Genomic DNA, 11,386 nt, shown 5'->3' with positions numbered 1-11,386 from the left:
CTAATGGGTGAAGTTTGGTTTACTTCTGCGCAGCGGTTTGGGAGTTAACATCAAAATTACATTTCTCGGCCATATCGCATAGATCTCACTGTGAAAAGGCTTAAATGGCTTTTTTGACCTAAGTTTAATGATTGCGCTCAAACCAAATTTCCTAGAACGAAATTTTCAAATGTAACTACTAGAATGTGATACAATACACTATTGGGTGAAGTTTGGTTGACTTCTGCGCAGCGGTTTGGGAGTTAACATCAAAATTACATTTCTCGGCCATATCGCATAGATCTCACTGTGAAAAGGCTTAAATGGCTTTTTTGACCTAAGTTTAATGATTGCGCTCAAACCAAATTTCCTAGAACGAAATTTTCAAATGTAACTACTAGAATGTGATACAATACACTATTGGGTGAAGTTTGGTTGACTTCTGCGCAGCGGTTTGGGAGTTAACATCAAAATTACATTTCTCGGCCATATCGCATAGATCTCACTGTGAAAAGGCTTAAATGACTTTTTTAATTAAGTTTGATGATTGCGTTCAAACAAAATGTCCTAGAACAAAATTTTCAAATGTAACTACTAGATTGTGATACAATACACTATTGGGTGAAGTTTGGTTGACTTCTGCGCAGCGGTTTGGGAGTTAACATCAAAATTACATTTCTCGGCCATATCGCATAGATCTCACTGTGAAAAGGCTTAAATGGCTTTTTTGACCTAAGTTTGAGGATTGCGCTCAAATCAAATGTCCAATAACCAAATTTCCACATGTAACTACTAGATTGTGATACAATACACTAATGGGTGAAGTTTGGTTGACTTCTGCGCAGCGGTTTGGGAGTTAACATCAAAATTACATTTCTCGGCCATATCGCATAGATCTCACTGTGAAAAGGCTTAAATGACTTTTTTAATTAAGTTTGATGATTGCGCTCAAACAGAATGTCCTAGAACAAAATTTTCAAATGTAACTACTAGATTGTGATACAATACACTATTGGGTGAAGTTTGGTTGACTTCTGCGCAGCGGTTTGGGAGTTAACATCAAAATTACATTTCTCGGCCATATCGCATAGATCTCACTGTGAAAAGGCTTAAATGGCTTTTTTGACCTAAGTTTGAGGATTGCGCTCAAATCAAATGTCCTAGAACCAAATTTCCACATGTAATTACTAGATTGTGATACAATACACTAACGGGTGAAGTTTGGTTGACTTCTGCGCAGCGGTTTGGGAGTTAACATCAAAATTACATTTCTCGGCCATATCGCATAGATCTCACTGTGAAAAGGCTTAAATGACTTTTTTAATTAAGTTTGATGATTGCGTTCAAACAAAATGTCCTAGAACAAAATTTTCAAATGTAACTACTAGATTGTGATACAATACACTATTGGGTGAAGTTTGGTTGACTTCTGCGCAGCGGTTTGGGAGTTAACATCAAAATTACATTTCTCGGCCATATCGCATAGATCTCACTGTGAAAAGGCTTAAATGACTTTTTTAATTAAGTTTGATGATTGCGTTCAAACAAAATGTCGAACAAAATTTTCAAATGTAACTACTAGATTGTGATACAATACACTATTGGGTGAAGTTTGGTTGACTTCTGCGCAGCGGTTTGGGAGTTAACATCAAAATTACATTTCTCGGCCATATCGCATAGATCTCACTGTGAAAAGGCTTAAATGGCTTTTTTGACTTAAGTTTGAGGATTGCGCTCAAATCAAATGTCCAATAACCAAATTTCCACATGTAACTACTAGATTGTGATACAATACACTAATGGGTGAAGTTTGGTTTACTTCTGCGCAGCGGTTTGGGAGTTAACATCAAAATTACATTTCTCGGCCATATCGCATAGATCTCACTGTGAAAAGGCTTAAATGGCTTTTTTGACCTAAGTTTAATGATTGCGCTCAAACCAAATTTCCTAGAACGAAATTTTTAAATGTAACTACTAGAATGTGATACAATACACTATTGGGTGAAGTTTGGTTGACTTCTGCGCAGCGGTTTGGGAGTTAACATCAAAATTACATTTCTCGGCCATATCGCATAGATCTCACTGTGAAAAGGCTTAAATGGCTTTTTTGACCTAAGTTTAATGATTGCGCTCAAACCAAATTTCCTAGAACGAAATTTTCAAATGTAACTACTAGATTGTGATACAATACACTATTGGGTGAAGTTTGGTTGACTTCTGCGCAGCGGTTTGGGAGTTAACATCAAAATTACATTTCTCGGCCATATCGCATAGATCTCACTGTGAAAAGGCTTAAATGGCTTTTTTGACCTAAGTTTGAGGATTGCGCTCAAATCAAATGTCCAATAACCAAATTTCCACATGTAACTACTAGATTGTGATACAATACACTAATGGGTGAAGTTTGGTTGACTTCTGCGCAGCGGTTTGGGAGTTAACATCAAAATTACATTTCTCGGCCATATCGCATAGATCTCACTGTGAAAAGGCTTAAATGACTTTTTTAATTAAGTTTGATGATTGCGCTCAAACAGAATGTCCTAGAACAAAATTTTCAAATGTAACTACTAGATTGTGATACAATACACTATTGGGTGAAGTTTGGTTGACTTCTGCGCAGCGGTTTGGGAGTTAACATCAAAATTACATTTCTCGGCCATATCGCATAGATCTCACTGTGAAAAGGCTTAAATGGCTTTTTTGACCTAAGTTTGAGGATTGCGCTCAAATCAAATGTCCTAGAACCAAATTTCCACATGTAATTACTAGATTGTGATACAATACACTAATGGGTGAAGTTTGGTTGACTTCTGCGCAGCGGTTTGGGAGTTAACATCAAAATTACATTTCTCGGCCATATCGCATAGATCTCACTGTGAAAAGGCTTAAATGACTTTTTTAATTAAGTTTGATGATTGCGTTCAAACAAAATGTCCTAGAACAAAATTTTCAAATGTAACTACTAGATTGTGATACAATACACTATTGGGTGAAGTTTGGTTGACTTCTGCGCAGCGGTTTGGGAGTTAACATCAAAATTACATTTCTCGGCCATATCGCATAGATCTCACTGTGAAAAGGCTTAAATGACTTTTTTAATTAAGTTTGATGATTGCGTTCAAACAAAATGTCGAACAAAATTTTCAAATGTAACTACTAGATTGTGATACAATACACTATTGGGTGAAGTTTGGTTGACTTCTGCGCAGCGGTTTGGGAGTTAACATCAAAATTACATTTCTCGGCCATATCGCATAGATCTCACTGTGAAAAGGCTTAAATGGCTTTTTTGACTTAAGTTTGAGGATTGCGCTCAAATCAAATGTCCAATAACCAAATTTCCACATGTAACTACTAGATTGTGATACAATACACTAATGGGTGAAGTTTGGTTTACTTCTGCGCAGCGGTTTGGGAGTTAACATCAAAATTACATTTCTCGGCCATATCGCATAGATCTCACTGTGAAAAGGCTTAAATGGCTTTTTTGACCTAAGTTTAATGATTGCGCTCAAACCAAATTTCCTAGAACAAAATTTTCAAATGTAACTACTAGAATGTGATACAATACACTATTGGGTGAAGTTTGGTTGACTTCTGCGCAGCGGTTTGGGAGTTAACATCAAAATTACATTTCTCGGCCATATCGCATAGATCTCACTGTGAAAAGGCTTAAATGGCTTTTTTTAATTAAGTTTGAAGATTGCTCTCAAATCAAATGTCCTAGAACTAAATTTCCAAATGTAACTACTAGATTGTGATAAAATACACTATTGGGTGAAGTTTGGTTGACTTCTGCGCAGCGGTTTGGGAGTTAACATCAAAATTACATTTCTCGGCCATATCGCATAGATCTCACTGTGAAAAGGCTTAAATGGCTTTTTTGACCTAAGTTTAATGATTGCGCTCAAACCAAATTTCCTAGAACGAAATTTTAAAATGTAACTACTAGAATGTGATACAATACACTATTGGGTGAAGTTTGGTTGACTTCTGCGCAGCGGTTTGGGAGTTAACATCAAAATTACATTTCTCGGCCATATCGCATAGATCTCACTGTGAAAAGGCTTAAATGACTTTTTTAATTAAGTTTGATGATTGCGTTCAAACAAAATGTCCTAGAACAAAATTTTCAAATGTAACTACTAGATTGTGATACAATACACTATTGGGTGAAGTTTGGTTGACTTCTGCGCAGCGGTTTGGGAGTTAACATCAAAATTACATTTCTCGGCCATATCGCATAGATCTCACTGTGAAAAGGCTTAAATGGCTTTTTTGACCTAAGTTTGAGGATTGCGCTCAAATCAAATGTCCAATAACCAAATTTCCACATGTAACTACTAGATTGTGATACAATACACTAATGGGTGAAGTTTGGTTGACTTCCGCGCAGCGGTTTGGGAGTTAACATCAAAATTACATTTCTCGGCCATATCGCATAGATCTCACTGTGAAAAGGCTTAAATGACTTTTTTAATTAAGTTTGATGATTGCGCTCAAATCAAATGTCCAATAACCAAATTTCCACATGTAACTACTAGATTGTGATACAATACACTAATGGGTGAAGTTTGGTTTACTTCTGCGCAGCGGTTTGGGAGTTAACATCAAAATTACATTTCTCGGCCATATCGCATAGATCTCACTGTGAAAAGGCTTAAATGGCTTTTTTGACCTAAGTTTAATGATTGCGCTCAAACCAAATTTCCTAGAACGAAATTTTCAAATGTAACTACTAGAATGTGATACAATACACTATTGGGTGAAGTTTGGTTGACTTCTGCGCAGCGGTTTGGGAGTTAACATCAAAATTACATTTCTCGGCCATATCGCATAGATCTCACTGTGAAAAGGCTTAAATGGCTTTTTTGACCTAAGTTTAATGATTGCGCTCAAACCAAATTTCCTAGAACGAAATTTTCAAATGTAACTACTAGAATGTGATACAATACACTATTGGGTGAAGTTTGGTTGACTTCTGCGCAGCGGTTTGGGAGTTAACATCAAAATTACATTTCTCGGCCATATCGCATAGATCTCACTGTGAAAAGGCTTAAATGACTTTTTTAATTAAGTTTGATGATTGCGTTCAAACAAAATGTCCTAGAACAAAATTTTCAAATGTAACTACTAGATTGTGATACAATACACTATTGGGTGAAGTTTGGTTGACTTCTGCGCAGCGGTTTGGGAGTTAACATCAAAATTACATTTCTCGGCCATATCGCATAGATCTCACTGTGAAAAGGCTTAAATGGCTTTTTTGACCTAAGTTTGAGGATTGCGCTCAAATCAAATGTCCAATAACCAAATTTCCACATGTAACTACTAGATTGTGATACAATACACTAATGGGTGAAGTTTGGTTGACTTCTGCGCAGCGGTTTGGGAGTTAACATCAAAATTACATTTCTCGGCCATATCGCATAGATCTCACTGTGAAAAGGCTTAAATGACTTTTTTAATTAAGTTTGATGATTGCGCTCAAACAGAATGTCCTAGAACAAAATTTTCAAATGTAACTACTAGATTGTGATACAATACACTATTGGGTGAAGTTTGGTTGACTTCTGCGCAGCGGTTTGGGAGTTAACATCAAAATTACATTTCTCGGCCATATCGCATAGATCTCACTGTGAAAAGGCTTAAATGGCTTTTTTGACCTAAGTTTGAGGATTGCGCTCAAATCAAATGTCCTAGAACCAAATTTCCACATGTAATTACTAGATTGTGATACAATACACTAATGGGTGAAGTTTGGTTGACTTCTGCGCAGCGGTTTGGGAGTTAACATCAAAATTACATTTCTCGGCCATATCGCATAGATCTCACTGTGAAAAGGCTTAAATGACTTTTTTAATTAAGTTTGATGATTGCGTTCAAACAAAATGTCCTAGAACAAAATTTTCAAATGTAACTACTAGATTGTGATACAATACACTATTGGGTGAAGTTTGGTTGACCTCTGCGCAGCGGTTTGGGAGTTAACATCAAAATTACATTTCTCGGCCATATCGCATAGATCTCACTGTGAAAAGGCTTAAATGACTTTTTTAATTAAGTTTGATGATTGCGTTCAAACAAAATGTCGAACAAAATTTTCAAATGTAACTACTAGATTGTGATACAATACACTATTGGGTGAAGTTTGGTTGACTTCTGCGCAGCGGTTTGGGAGTTAACATCAAAATTACATTTCTCGGCCATATCGCATAGATCTCACTGTGAAAAGGCTTAAATGGCTTTTTTGACTTAAGTTTGAGGATTGCGCTCAAATCAAATGTCCAATAACCAAATTTCCACATGTAACTACTAGATTGTGATACAATACACTAATGGGTGAAGTTTGGTTTACTTCTGCGCAGCGGTTTGGGAGTTAACATCAAAATTACATTTCTCGGCCATATCGCATAGATCTCACTGTGAAAAGGCTTAAATGGCTTTTTTGACCTAAGTTTAATGATTGCGCTCAAACCAAATTTCCTAGAACGAAATTTTCAAATGTAACTACTAGAATGTGATACAATACACTATTGGGTGAAGTTTGGTTGACTTCTGCGCAGCGGTTTGGGAGTTAACATCAAAATTACATTTCTCGGCCATATCGCATAGATCTCACTGTGAAAAGGCTTAAATGGCTTTTTTGACCTAAGTTTAATGATTGCGCTCAAACCAAATTTCCTAGAACGAAATTTTCAAATGTAACTACTAGAATGTGATACAATACACTATTGGGTGAAGTTTGGTTGACTTCTGCGCAGCGGTTTGGGAGTTAACATCAAAATTACATTTCTCGGCCATATCGCATAGATCTCACTGTGAAAAGGCTTAAATGACTTTTTTAATTAAGTTTGATGATTGCGTTCAAACAAAATGTCCTAGAACAAAATTTTCAAATGTAACTACTAGATTGTGATACAATACACTATTGGGTGAAGTTTGGTTGACTTCTGCGCAGCGGTTTGGGAGTTAACATCAAAATTACATTTCTCGGCCATATCGCATAGATCTCACTGTGAAAAGGCTTAAATGGCTTTTTTGACCTAAGTTTGAGGATTGCGCTCAAATCAAATGTCCAATAACCAAATTTCCACATGTAACTACTAGATTGTGATACAATACACTAATGGGTGAAGTTTGGTTGACTTCTGCGCAGCGGTTTGGGAGTTAACATCAAAATTACATTTCTCGGCCATATCGCATAGATCTCACTGTGAAAAGGCTTAAATGACTTTTTTAATTAAGTTTGATGATTGCGCTCAAACAGAATGTCCTAGAACAAAATTTTCAAATGTAACTACTAGATTGTGATACAATACACTATTGGGTGAAGTTTGGTTGACTTCTGCGCAGCGGTTTGGGAGTTAACATCAAAATTACATTTCTCGGCCATATCGCATAGATCTCACTGTGAAAAGGCTTAAATGGCTTTTTTGACCTAAGTTTGAGGATTGCGCTCAAATCAAATGTCCTAGAACCAAATTTCCACATGTAATTACTAGATTGTGATACAATACACTAATGGGTGAAGTTTGGTTGACTTCTGCGCAGCGGTTTGGGAGTTAACATCAAAATTACATTTCTCGGCCATATCGCATAGATCTCACTGTGAAAAGGCTTAAATGACTTTTTTAATTAAGTTTGATGATTGCGTTCAAACAAAATGTCCTAGAACAAAATTTTCAAATGTAACTACTAGATTGTGATACAATACACTATTGGGTGAAGTTTGGTTGACTTCTGCGCAGCGGTTTGGGAGTTAACATCAAAATTACATTTCTCGGCCATATCGCATAGATCTCACTGTGAAAAGGCTTAAATGGCTTTTTTGACCTAAGTTTAATGATTGCGCTCAAACCAAATTTCCTAGAACGAAATTTTTAAATGTAACTACTAGAATGTGATACAATACACTATTGGGTGAAGTTTGGTTGACTTCTGCGCAGCGGTTTGGGAGTTAACATCAAAATTACATTTCTCGGCCATATCGCATAGATCTCACTGTGAAAAGGCTTAAATGGCTTTTTTGACCTAAGTTTAATGATTGCGCTCAAACCAAATTTCCTAGAACGAAATTTTCAAATGTAACTACTAGATTGTGATACAATACACTATTGGGTGAAGTTTGGTTGACTTCTGCGCAGCGGTTTGGGAGTTAACATCAAAATTACATTTCTCGGCCATATCGCATAGATCTCACTGTGAAAAGGCTTAAATGGCTTTTTTGACCTAAGTTTGAGGATTGCGCTCAAATCAAATGTCCAATAACCAAATTTCCACATGTAACTACTAGATTGTGATACAATACACTAATGGGTGAAGTTTGGTTGACTTCTGCGCAGCGGTTTGGGAGTTAACATCAAAATTACATTTCTCGGCCATATCGCATAGATCTCACTGTGAAAAGGCTTAAATGACTTTTTTAATTAAGTTTGATGATTGCGCTCAAACAGAATGTCCTAGAACAAAATTTTCAAATGTAACTACTAGATTGTGATACAATACACTATTGGGTGAAGTTTGGTTGACTTCTGCGCAGCGGTTTGGGAGTTAACATCAAAATTACATTTCTCGGCCATATCGCATAGATCTCACTGTGAAAAGGCTTAAATGGCTTTTTTGACCTAAGTTTGAGGATTGCGCTCAAATCAAATGTCCTAGAACCAAATTTCCACATGTAATTACTAGATTGTGATACAATACACTAATGGGTGAAGTTTGGTTGACTTCTGCGCAGCGGTTTGGGAGTTAACATCAAAATTACATTTCTCGGCCATATCGCATAGATCTCACTGTGAAAAGGCTTAAATGACTTTTTTAATTAAGTTTGATGATTGCGTTCAAACAGAATGTCCTAGAACAAAATTTTCAAATGTAACTACTAGATTGTGATACAATACACTATTGGGTGAAGTTTGGTTGACTTCTGCGCAGCGGTTTGGGAGTTAACATCAAAATTACATTTCTCGGCCATATCGCATAGATCTCACTGTGAAAAGGCTTAAATGACTTTTTTAATTAAGTTTGATGATTGCGTTCAAACCAAATGTCGAACAAAATTTTCAAATGTAACTACTAGAATGTGATACAATACACTATTGGGTGAAGTTTGGTTGACTTCTGCGCAGCGGTTTGGGAGTTAACATCAAAATTACATTTCTCGGCCATATCGCATAGATCTCACTGTGAAAAGGCTTAAATGGCTTTTTTGACCTAAGTTTAATGATTGCGCTCAAACCAAATTTCCTAGAACGAAATTTTCAAATGTAACTACTAGAATGTGATACAATACACTATTGGGTGAAGTTTGGTTGACTTCTGCGCAGCGGTTTGGGAGTTAACATCAAAATTACATTTCTCGGCCATATCGCATAGATCTCACTGTGAAAAGGCTTAAATGGCTTTTTTGACCTAAGTTTAATGATTGCGCTCAAACCAAATTTCCTAGAACGAAATTTTCAAATGTAACTACTAGAATGTGATACAATACACTATTGGGTGAAGTTTGGTTGACTTCTGCGCAGCGGTTTGGGAGTTAACATCAAAATTACATTTCTCGGCCATATCGCATAGATCTCACTGTGAAAAGGCTTAAATGGCTTTTTTGACCTAAGTTTAATGATTGCGCTCAAACCAAATTTCCTAGAACGGAATTTTCAAATGTAACTACTAGAATGTGATACAATACACTATTGGGTGAAGTTTGGTTGACTTCTGCGCAGCGGTTTGGGAGTTAACATCAAAATTACATTTCTCGGCCATATCGCATAGATCTCACTGTGAAAAGGCTTAAATGACTTTTTTAATTAAGTTTGATGATTGCGCTCAAACAAAATTTCCTAGAACAAAATTTTCAAATGTAACTACTAGATTGTGATACAATACACTATTGGGTGAAGTTTGGTTGACTTCTGCGCAGCGGTTTGGGAGTTAACATCAAAATTACATTTCTCGGCCATATCGCATAGATCTCACTGTGAAAAGGCTTAAATGACTTTTTTAATTAGGTTTGATGATTGCGTTCAAACAAAATGTCCTAGAACGAAATTTTAAAATGTAACTACTAGAATGTGATACAATACACTATTGGGTGAAGTTTGGTTGACTTCTGCGCAGCGGTTTGGGAGTTAACATCAAAATTACATTTCTCGGCCATATCGCATAGATCTCACTGTGAAAAGGCTTAAATGGCTTTTTTGACCTAAGTTTGAGGATTGCGCTCAAATCAAATGTCCTAGAACCAAATTTCCACATGTAACTACTAGATTGTGATACAATACACTAATGGGTGAAGTTTGGTTCACTTCTGCGCAGCGGTTTGGGAGTTAACATCAAAATTACATTTCTTTGCCATATCGCATAGATCTCACTGTGAAAAGGCTTAAATGACTTTTTTAATTAAGTTTGATGATTGCGCTCAAACAAAATTTCCTAGAACAAAATTTTCAAATGTAACTACTAGATTGTGATACAATACACTATTGGGTGAAGTTTGGTTGACTTCTGCGCAGCGGTTTGGGAGTTAACATCAAAATTACATTTCTCGGCCATATCGCATAGATCTCACTGTGAAAAGGCTTAAATGGCTTTTTTGACCTAAGTTTAATGATTGCGCTCAAACCAAATGTCCTAGAACGAAATTTTCAAATGTAACTACTAGAATGTGATACAATACACTATTGGGTGAAGTTTGGTTGACTTCTGCGCAGCGGTTTGGGAGTTAACATCAAAATTACATTTCTCGGCCATATCGCATAGATCTCACTGTGAAAAGGCTTAAATGGCTTTTTTGACCTAAGTTTAATGATTGCGCTCAAACCAAATTTCCTAGAACGAAATTTTCAAATGTAACTACTAGAATGTGATACAATACACTATTGGGTGAAGTTTGGTTGACTTCTGCGCAGCGGTTTGGGAGTTAACATCAAAATTACATTTCTCGGCCATATCGCATAGATCTCACTGTGAAAAGGCTTAAATGGCTTTTTTGACCTAAGTTTAATGATTGCGCTCAAACCAAATTTCCTAGAACGAAATTTTCAAATGTAACTACTAGAATGTGATACAATACACTATTGGGTGAAGTTTGGTTGACTTCTGCGCAGCGGTTTGGGAGTTAACATCAAAATTACATTTCTCGGCCATATCGCATAGATCTCACTGTGAAAAGGCTTAAATGGCTTTTTTGACCTAAGTTTGAGGATTGCGCTCAAATCAAATGTCCTAGAACCAAATTTCCACATGTAATTACTAGATTGTGATACAATACACTAATGGGTGAAGTTTGGTTGACTTCTGCGCAGCGGTTTGGGAGTTAACATCAAAATTACATTTCTCGGCCATATCGCATAGATCTCACTGTGAAAAGGCTTAAATGACTTTTTTAATTAAGTTTGATGATTGC

Source organism: Corythoichthys intestinalis, chromosome 18 (assembly GCF_030265065.1).
Source record: "Corythoichthys intestinalis isolate RoL2023-P3 chromosome 18, ASM3026506v1, whole genome shotgun sequence".
Classification (NCBI taxonomy): domain Eukaryota; kingdom Metazoa; phylum Chordata; class Actinopteri; order Syngnathiformes; family Syngnathidae; genus Corythoichthys; species Corythoichthys intestinalis.
Note: the sequence above shows the minus strand (reverse complement) of the source record.